Consider the following 9,201-nt stretch of genomic DNA (forward strand, 5'->3'; position numbering starts at 1 on the left):
GCACTCCGGCCCCAGGGCCCCCGGCTGTGAGGTTGGGGTGCCAGCTCCAGCTTCCTGGGGGGGGGGGCAGTGAGGAGGAGCCAGAGCCGTTCTGGGGTGGGAGGAAGTGGCGTTGTGCACTGCTGCTACCTTCCCTCCAGCTGGGGAACAGCCGTGCAGGAAACTGATCACTTGGAGGCTTTCCCCGCTGCTCCCATTGGCCGGAATCATGGCCAATGGGAGCAGTGGGAGACATGGAACCAGGTTAAGCGCCCCCCCCATCTCTCTCATACCCAGATCCCCCATCCCATCCCTGGACCCTGAGTCCCCTCACCCACGCACCTCCCACCAAGACCCCGTACCTCCACCCCTGCACCCTACCTCCCATCCGACTCCCCACCCTCAGCCCGCTCCTGCGCCCAACCTCCTGGCCAGACCACCACCCCCAGCCTGCTCCTGCTCCCATTTTCTCGTCATGGTGGTTGGCTGGTGGCCTGCGGAAAGGTCTGCATTGAGCGGAGCGGGCTGTGGGCCAAAAAGTTTGAGAACCACTGACTAAAATCTTTAACCCTTCTCAGAGTCTCTGCTTTCCAGGACAGAGTCCCAGCCCCTATTCTGTAGGGCCGGGCCGGGCTCCATGTTTCTAGAGCCACCGGTGGAAGAAGTGGGAAATTCTTCCATTCGTCTTAAGGGGATATCGACCTGGCAACAACTGTCTGGCGATCACTTAAAACTCAGCTCGTTAACCATCCCACTGCTGATCACTTGAGCTCACCAAGTTAAACCTGGAACGTGTGATCAGAGCACAGTGGACGCAGCCGTGTCTGCCTGAGTCTGCAGGCAGCCTGAAACCACAACTCTGGGAGGTGTGAATGGGCCAGACCCCAGGTGGAACGTTAACACTCAAGTCTGAGGAAGACACATGCAATGTGAACAGTCACTATTCGGTGTAGCCGTTGGAACGGGCGGGGAAGAGGCCCGCAAGGGAGGAAATGCAGGAGGAAGACAGGAGTGACACAGAGACAGGGAGGAGGGAGAAAAACAGAACGGAAGGTGGGGGAGGAAGAGGATCAAAGGGCAGGAATCGCAGTAGCCCAGAAGGGAGCAGACGTGCCAGTAAGCATGCTGAATGGGACAGCAAAACACTGAACAGCTAGGAGATGGACGTTGGGGGACCTCAACACAGGAACACAGAAAGAGAAGGCTTCTCCTTGAGATCGTATCATTGTCGGGTCAGTGCACAGCTGTGGGGCCCTGAGCCCCACTGGGGCCGCTAGCTAGGGTCTTAATCTAAATAGGAACACATTTGTGGGGCTATCAGCTGTTAAGCAGCTGTGGTGTCCACCCCCAGAGGCAGCTGCAATGATCCTTCTAGATCCACAAAGCCTTTTGAAAGGTGCTGTACAAAGCACTAAACAATCTGGGGAATTTTCTGGTTTTTTCTCCCAGACAGTGATTTATCTTCTGCGGCGAGGCTCTTGATTTATTCATTATGAGACACAACCCAGACCCTGGCTAATTAATATTCCCTTGTCATTTCCAAGAGCTGAGGAGGTTCCCCGAAACAGCTCCCCGAGCCAGGCTCCCATATCGATGAGGACGATGTAAGTGCTGAAGGGGGTGACATCTAAATCTGCTCCCCGTCATTTCAGCGGGGCGTTTCGTTTCTAACAAAGCCGGGCGACTTCCCCGGGGATCGACGTGCACGTTAAGGGCATTGTATGAGCTACGTGAGCGGGGCCTGCCGAGGAGCTTTCAAAGCGCTCCCTTCAGTTCCTGATTTTCATAGACCAAGTCGATGTAAAATCCCATGTAATCAGTTACCTGCTTAACTGGGCTCCCATGGCGCCGTGGGCCTGGCTGGTCTGGAGCAGCCCCCCTGCCCACATTGGACGGGGGAGAGGGAGCCTTCTCCAACCTGGCTGGGCCACTGGTTAACCAGTTACCTGTTAGCATCACCTAGGTGATGCTCACCAGTTAACGGTCACCCGGTTACATTCCTACCTCTCACATAACACAGGCCACAGACTTTCACCCGGTAATGCCTGCATCCACCCCAACTCGCCATCAATTCTACTAACAAGCAGGGGCCAAGGGGTTACTGTTGGGCATTTCCTTTTATTTGTTAACAGAAGCCGAAAACGTCAGGCCATAACCTGCTTCCAGACGTCGGGGCTTCAAGAAAACCACCAACGATGGTAGGACTCGATACAACTGACAGGGACTAGAAATGAATGGAAAGATTCCGTCCTGGGGCTGCAAACATTATCCTCTAGGTCTGCGTTTCTCAGACTGTGGGTCCCGACCCCCTGGGGGGTTGCGAGCAACTTAGAGGGGGGTCGTGAGCAACTAAGAGTATCACAAAGTTTGAGAACCCCTGCTCTAGATTGACACTGAAATCAGATTTACATCTAACGTCTTTTCCCCACCCTTATGCTGACTGTTTAGTTCAGTGTTTCTTAAACTTTTTAATTCCGAGGAACACCAAACAATCATTTTTTTTATGAGGAATACCAAGGATTTTTTGTTGAGGGGGAAAAAAAAAAAAAAAACAGCTTGCCCCTTGAACACCATACAACACTTTTACTGACAACAACAATATTTGCTCACTGCCCTGTGAAGCCTTCTAGATTTCTGCCTTTTCAATAGGGAAATGTAATTTACTCTGTTTACTCATATTGGTGGAAATTATAAATGCAACACCTTATCAAGCACGGGTTAATGTCAAGCAGCTGACTGACAGCAGCCATAGCAGTCACACCAGCTTTAGGGGCACTGAGGGCCTTACACTGCCCCCCAATTCACAGTGGGTCCCTCACTGCTTAATGTTTTGTCCTTCAATAGTTCTAGCCCCTGGCTCTGTTATTTTTGACACAGAATACTGAAGGGAAGGGCCCTGTCTGTGCGAGACGGTGGAAGGTGCTGGCCTCCCTCAGCTGACCTGGGTAACAAGCGAGGGTTAAAGGCAGCGGTGCAAAGATCCGGTCGGGGTGGCAGCTTTAGGGCCGTTCTCTCCCCTGGCAGGCAGGATCCCCAGACGAGCATCAGAGATAGCTAATTAGAGCCGGCCCTGCTGCTGGTCCTGCAACACTCCTTCCTTCTGACAAGGTGCGGAGTTTTCCCAGGTGGTGGCAAGCCGGGCACAGAAGCATATGAGGAACGTGGGTAGCCCGCCTCATTTCCTGCTGTGTCACCACTCGCTCGCCTCTTCGCACCACCCGCTGCGTCTTAGCAGCTCCCGCGGCACACTTGTGAGTTCTCCGCAGAATACAGTTTAAGAAACAAGGATTTATTTAGACTCACTCAAAGGCTGTGAAAGGGCTTCTATCCAGATTCCCTTTGCCATAGATTAAAAGTACATCCCCAGGCAGCAATACAGATAGGCTACGTCTAGACGGCAAACCTCTTTCGAAAGAGGCTTTTTCGAAAGATACTTTTGGAGAGCCTCTTTCGAAAAAGAGCGTCTAGACGACAACCTGTACTTTCAAAAAAGCGAGCCGCTTTTTCGAAAGAGAGCACCCAGGCCGTGTGGATGCTCTTTCGAAAAAGCGCAGTTTGCATTACAGAGCGCCTTTTTTCGAAAGAGCACTTTTGAAAAAAGGCGTTCTTCCTTGTAAAATGAGGTTTTCCGCGGTCGAAAAAATTGCCGCGTTCTTTCGATTTACTTTCGAAAGAACACGGCAGCAGTCTAGACACAAGGGAAGTTTTTTCGAAAAAAGGCCACTTAAAAAAAAAAAACCCAAAAAACCCCTGTAGTCTAGACACGCCCCTAATGATCATTTCAGTACCAGTTAGACAACTTGAAACCCAGACATTCGTCTCCTTTTCCAACAATTCCACCCTTATGATATCCCCTCCCCCTGCCCATTTTCAAACACCCGAAAAAAACCGATCAGAAATGATCACACTCCAGTTATTTTGGAGTAGGAGGAAGAAGTGAGTTCCGAAGTCTGGAGATGCTCAGAGAAAGAAAATGCCCTTCCCGGCACCAGCCCATCTGGTTTATACCGACTTGAATCAGCTTGGGCTTCAGAGCTGGACTGGACTCCGCCAGCCCCACGTCAATTGCATTTCACCACTCCTGCGTCAATTGCGCGGTTTCTCAGGCACTAGCTTAAGGGAGTTACCTTTGTCCGCAATGCTCCAAAGTTTTACATGTAATCCAAATTGAGGGGAAAAGGGAAAGGGCAGAGTCTCTTAGAACTACACTTACATCCCCGCTAACTAAAGAAGTGACTGCTCCAATCCTGCCTGCACACAAATTGCAACATGTTAGGAATCATTTAAAAAGGGATAGATAATAAGAGAGAGAATATCTTATTGCCTCTGTATAAATTCATGGTATACCCACGTCTTGTGTATTGTGTAGCGATGTGGTCGCCTCATCTCAAAAAAGATAAGGTTCAGAAAAGGGCAACAAAATGATTAGGGGTTTGGAACAGCTGCTGTATGAGGGGAGCTAAATAAGACCGGGACTTTTCAGCTTAGAAAAGAGGGGACTAAGGGGGATATAACAGAGGTCTATAAAATCATGGCTGGCATGGAGAAAGTAAAGAAAGAAAGGTTATTCATTTGTTCTCATAACACAAGAACTAGGGGTCACCAAATGAAATTAATAGGTAGCAGGCTTAAAACAAATGAAAGGAAGTTTTTCTTCATGAAGCGCACAGCCAACCTGCGGAACTCCTTGCCAAAGGAAGTTGTGAAGTCTTTAAAGGTTCAAAAAAGAGCTAGATGGAGATTAGGCCCATCCATGGCAATAAGCCAGGATGGACAGGAATGGTGTCCCTAGTTTCTGTTTGTCAGAACCTGGGAATGGGCGACGGGGGATGGATTCCCTGTTCTGTTCAGTCCCTCTGGGGCACCTGGCATTGGCCACTGTTGGGAGACAGGATATTGGGCTGGATGGACTTTTGTTCCAATCCAGTATGGCCGTTCTTATGTTCTTATCTTTTTAATTAAACGCCTGATGACGACTTATCAAAGCCACAAAGTAAAACACAGAGAAGTAGCAGCCAGAGCCACTGTAGTTATTAGAGTTCTCCCTCACACCAGCCCTGGTTCCCCAGATGTTTGCAACCAGATCCAGCTGTTTTTCATCAGTCTCTCTCGATCAGTGTCACCAGGCCCAAGTGCTTTGCTTATACCAGGCCTTGCAGCCTTCATCGGACACCAATTTGGCTCAGCCGGCGGCTCATTTTTCTTTCTGCATTCTGACACGTTTTCACCCGGCTCCTAATCCGTCTCTCTCCGTCCACAACGCGAGCCGTTTATTGATGCTCTGTTTCTAACCCGCCCTCCCCCCAAGCCCCATCACGACAAAGTAACCCATCAATAAAACAACATGCCATGTCAGGTTTCCTGCCAACCCTCTCTTTTCCTGCCAGCACCCTGGGAAAACGGTAGCCGAGGCACAACGTAAAGCAGAGCTGAGGAGCGCTTACAAGCAAAAGGTCTCACGAACCGGTGTAGTGGAAAAGACTTCTTCTCCGCTGGGATGCAAGCCCCACAGAGAATGCAACACCACTGCACACTTATTTTGCCTCTATGTAAAACAGAGTCAAACTGAGGGGCAGCATGATCTAAGGGTTAGAGCAGTAAGTTCCGGCAGCCAGCACTGCTGGGTTCTGTATTCCGAACTCCCCGACTATTTGTGATTTGTATTGTGGTAGCTTGTAGGAGCCCCAGTCCCTGTCCAGAACGCCATTGTGCTGGGCGCTGTACAAACACAGCATAAAAGGCAGTCCCTCCCCAAGAGTGTTTATAATCGGAGTAAACTCAGTGTCTGATCTGAGAGAGGGAGAGAATTCTCACCTCCCAACAAATTGTGGGACTTTACTATCTGCTAAGAGCTTTGTGATACTTGGGTCAAAAGGAGCGGGACATGTACAAGGTATAATTAGGCTGAGAAGAGTCAGTTTTTACCTATACGTGCCAATAAACGTCAATTTCACTGTACGTGCACAATCCCCCCAAAAACATTTCCCTAGAAAAATATCATCATTTACTAGTAGGCAAAGTAAGAAAGATGCTGCTTGAGATCTTATTAGGATTTGATGTCAGGATATTTACTTTGTATATGTGGTGTGTGACGTCAACAGTTCGTATTTTAACAGGGTATAACGCTCTCCCCTTTCTGAATCTCCACATCGACTGTCATTAAACGATTATTGGCCAACCTGCCCTTCATGTCCTGCAACCTTTAATTAGACAGAAATAACAACAAATGCTGAACACCTGAAATTTTGCACAGCTGACCATTGAAATTAATAAAATAAAAAACCAATCCTTAAAAAAGTAAACATTGATATTATCCACTGAAATTATATACAAAAAATTAAGCTGGAATTCTGCCAAGCCTAAGTCAAATGATTAAACAACTCCAAAGCGAAGCTTTAATGGCTACACCAGAACGGATCCATCCGCTCCTCTTGCGATATCCCCTGACATTTTAATCCAGTCTTAGGTAGTTTCTACTTTCCAAATGGCATTCTGTGATCTATTACATATTCTAGAACATTTGTCTGTCTGTCTGTCTGTCTGATCAAGAATGCCTCTTAAAGGGTGAGAGCTAGGACCACCCAATTCCGTATGCAGCTTCCTCTTATCATAACTTAAAGCAACGTAAGGGTTTGGTGGTGCCAGGAAAACAGGATGTCCCTGGAATGGGATTGCTGTGGTGGTCCTAGCTCTTACTATGGAGGAGGAGGAGAGTTTCTCTCTTGATCAAAGAGATAAACTCTCTAAAACGAGTGAGGAACCTCAGGCCCGGGGTCTGGATGCTCCATCTCCCTTTCCCCCACTGCAGGGCTGGAGCGCACAAAATCGACTAGCCTGGGCCCCCCCAGGCTCTAGTGTGTGAGGGGAATGTGGGGAGTGTCTTTCTCCTTTTCAGTCAGGGACAATGTCAATGGATTTTTTTTGTGGGGTGGGGGTGGGGTTGCTTCTCACGTGTGTGTGGGCCCCGACTGATTTTTCTGTGGGTCAGCGGCCCCTGACCCAAAAAAGGTTCCCCGCCCCTGCTGTAAAATATGTAGTAGAGTCAGGCCCATATGCAGGGGTGTGCGCGAAGGGCGTGAAAGCACCCCCCATGGCCTCCCAAGTAAGCATGCTCCGGCTGGTGACGGGAAGGCAGGAGCAACTTGCTGCTCAAAGCTCCCTCCCCCATGTTGTGACCAGCCAGGGGAAGGCTGGGGCTGATTTCCCCGCTTACTTGGGGGATCAGAGGGGGTGCATTCACACCCTTGTGGTCCACGTTTACTAAAAAAGCACACACACACACACACACACCCTGAAATTCCTGCGTACGGCCCTCAGAGTAAATAGAAAACTCAAAATACATACATGAAGTAGACAGAAAAGAGAAACCCAGAAAAAGTTTTGAAATCACCGTAGTTTCAATCCAATAATGGCACACATGGTTCATTTCCAAAACTTAAATTAAGTTTAAAGAAAGCTTCATTGAGTTACAGATCCAAGCAACAGCAGGTAAAGCTGCTAGTACCGTACACTAGTGTAAGACAGACCAAACCAGCGCCTGCCTCCTGCTTGGCCAGACAGCCGCTCTGCTGCCCTGCCTCCGCGTAGCACCCCGGAAGAGAACTCTCAACCTTCAACCTCAGTGGCACAGGCCTCCACAGAGACCCCCCGCTCGCTGCGGCGGTGCCAAGACTTAGAACGTGTAGCTGCAGCTCCTAGAGAGAGAGAGTGTACACGCCTGAGCACCGCCGAGAGGGAGCCTGTGGGAGAAGGGAGTGATGCAGACATGATCCTGTCACCCGGCTCCTACATCTTCAAAACACTGTACTTGCATTGACAGGTCCATTCTTAGCACCCTGCACCCACCCCACAGCTGGGTGAAACGACTTATCCCAGCTCACAGAGACAGTCACGTGCAAATCTGGGATCAGCTTCTTACCCATTGTGTCACCGTATGGCTATTGAAAGGAAACGCCTTAGAGAACTGCTGACTAGTAGGTTTGGGGAAAATCCTCAAGACTTACCCTTGGCAGGGAAGCGCCTTACTCAGCCGACTCACCGGCCTGGGAGACACAGCTGATCTGGCACAAGGCAGACCTGAAAGGAATTTATTTGAGAGGTAAATTAAAAGCACATTTGCTGAGATTTAGCCATTCACTCGTTTCACAGATCCCAAAGCCAGAAAGGACTTTGCAGATACCTCGTCTGACCTGCATAATACAGAGGAGTTGTTTTGTTTGTTTTTTAAATCAAACAGCAAAGATGTTACATAACACCACTCATCTGAAGAAGTGGGCTGTGCCCATGAAAGCCCGTGATACCCTCTCCATGTTTTGTTAGTCTCTAACGGTGCTGCAGGACTGTTGGTTGTTTTTAAGTTTTTCCAGTTATAGATTAACTTGGCTACCCCCTCTGAAGCAAAGATTGTGTAGCTCCCAGCTCAGAGAGACAAAAGCAGAGACTGGAAAGTGCTCAGAACTTCCCAGCAGCCACAAAATACTGGAGAAAACAGCTTCCCTCTTTTAGGTCTCTGCCACGACCCCAGTTCTGTGTTTCCTCCCCTGCTTTGGCCCATCATATCTCATACTAACGGGACTGAGGTACCCATAATGAGCTCAGAATTTTGGGCTAGGGTTGTGGTGCGATTTTAAATTCTAGACCGAAGGAGTGGAGTAAACTATAGATACCAAGACAGAACGGACTGGATTCCACATGGGCGTGGACCGTGGCAAAATAGAAGATGTGTGAGTTTCTCTCTCACACACAATTTATTTCAGGACCTGGAGATTTCCACTTTAAAATGACTGACTTACTTTGTACCCTCAGCCTTTTGAGCTAGCAAAGTGTCTCGATGGCAGCCATTTTGAAAAGAAAGGAAAAGGCCTCCGTGGCCTGAATTTATAGGTCATTCAAGGCATGTAGCCATTGGCTGTTCCCCACCCAATGAGCAGAGCCCACGGGCACTGCTAGAGTACCAGAGAATTTGGAAATTGCAAGCTGCCATGTAGTGTTTGTGTGCACCACACAGCTCTCTGGAATGGCAACCAATACGTGTGGGAGTGTGAAAGAGAGAGCATGTTGTCCTAAGGCCCATTATAGTCCCTGAAACCAGTGCTAGTGTGAATGGAGATTTCCCTTTCGCTCCTATGGTGGGGCCTCTGTCTCATTGAACACAAGGTACTGAGTTCTGTTCCTGGGGCTGAATGAAAATCTGTCTGAGTTAGGTCTGGTCTATGCTTAAAA

The 9,201-nt window shown here is 49.0% G+C and overlaps 1 protein-coding gene across 1 annotated transcript in view; it reads right to left on the reverse strand.

Annotated features, from left to right (window-relative positions):
* SFXN2 (sideroflexin 2) overlaps nt 1-8,829 on the reverse strand; it is a 102,739-nt gene extending 93,910 nt beyond the window's left edge. The window contains exons 1-2 of the mRNA XM_075935570.1: nt 8,772-8,829; nt 7,983-8,055 (exon numbers count right to left, since the gene is read on the reverse strand). The gene's annotated coding sequence lies outside the window, so the exon portion shown is untranslated. The remainder of the gene's footprint in view (nt 1-7,982; nt 8,056-8,771) is intronic.
* Between the last annotated feature and the right edge of the window lie 372 nt (nt 8,830-9,201).

This window comes from Pelodiscus sinensis, chromosome 8, assembly GCF_049634645.1.
Source record: "Pelodiscus sinensis isolate JC-2024 chromosome 8, ASM4963464v1, whole genome shotgun sequence".
NCBI lineage: Eukaryota > Metazoa > Chordata > Testudines > Trionychidae > Pelodiscus > Pelodiscus sinensis.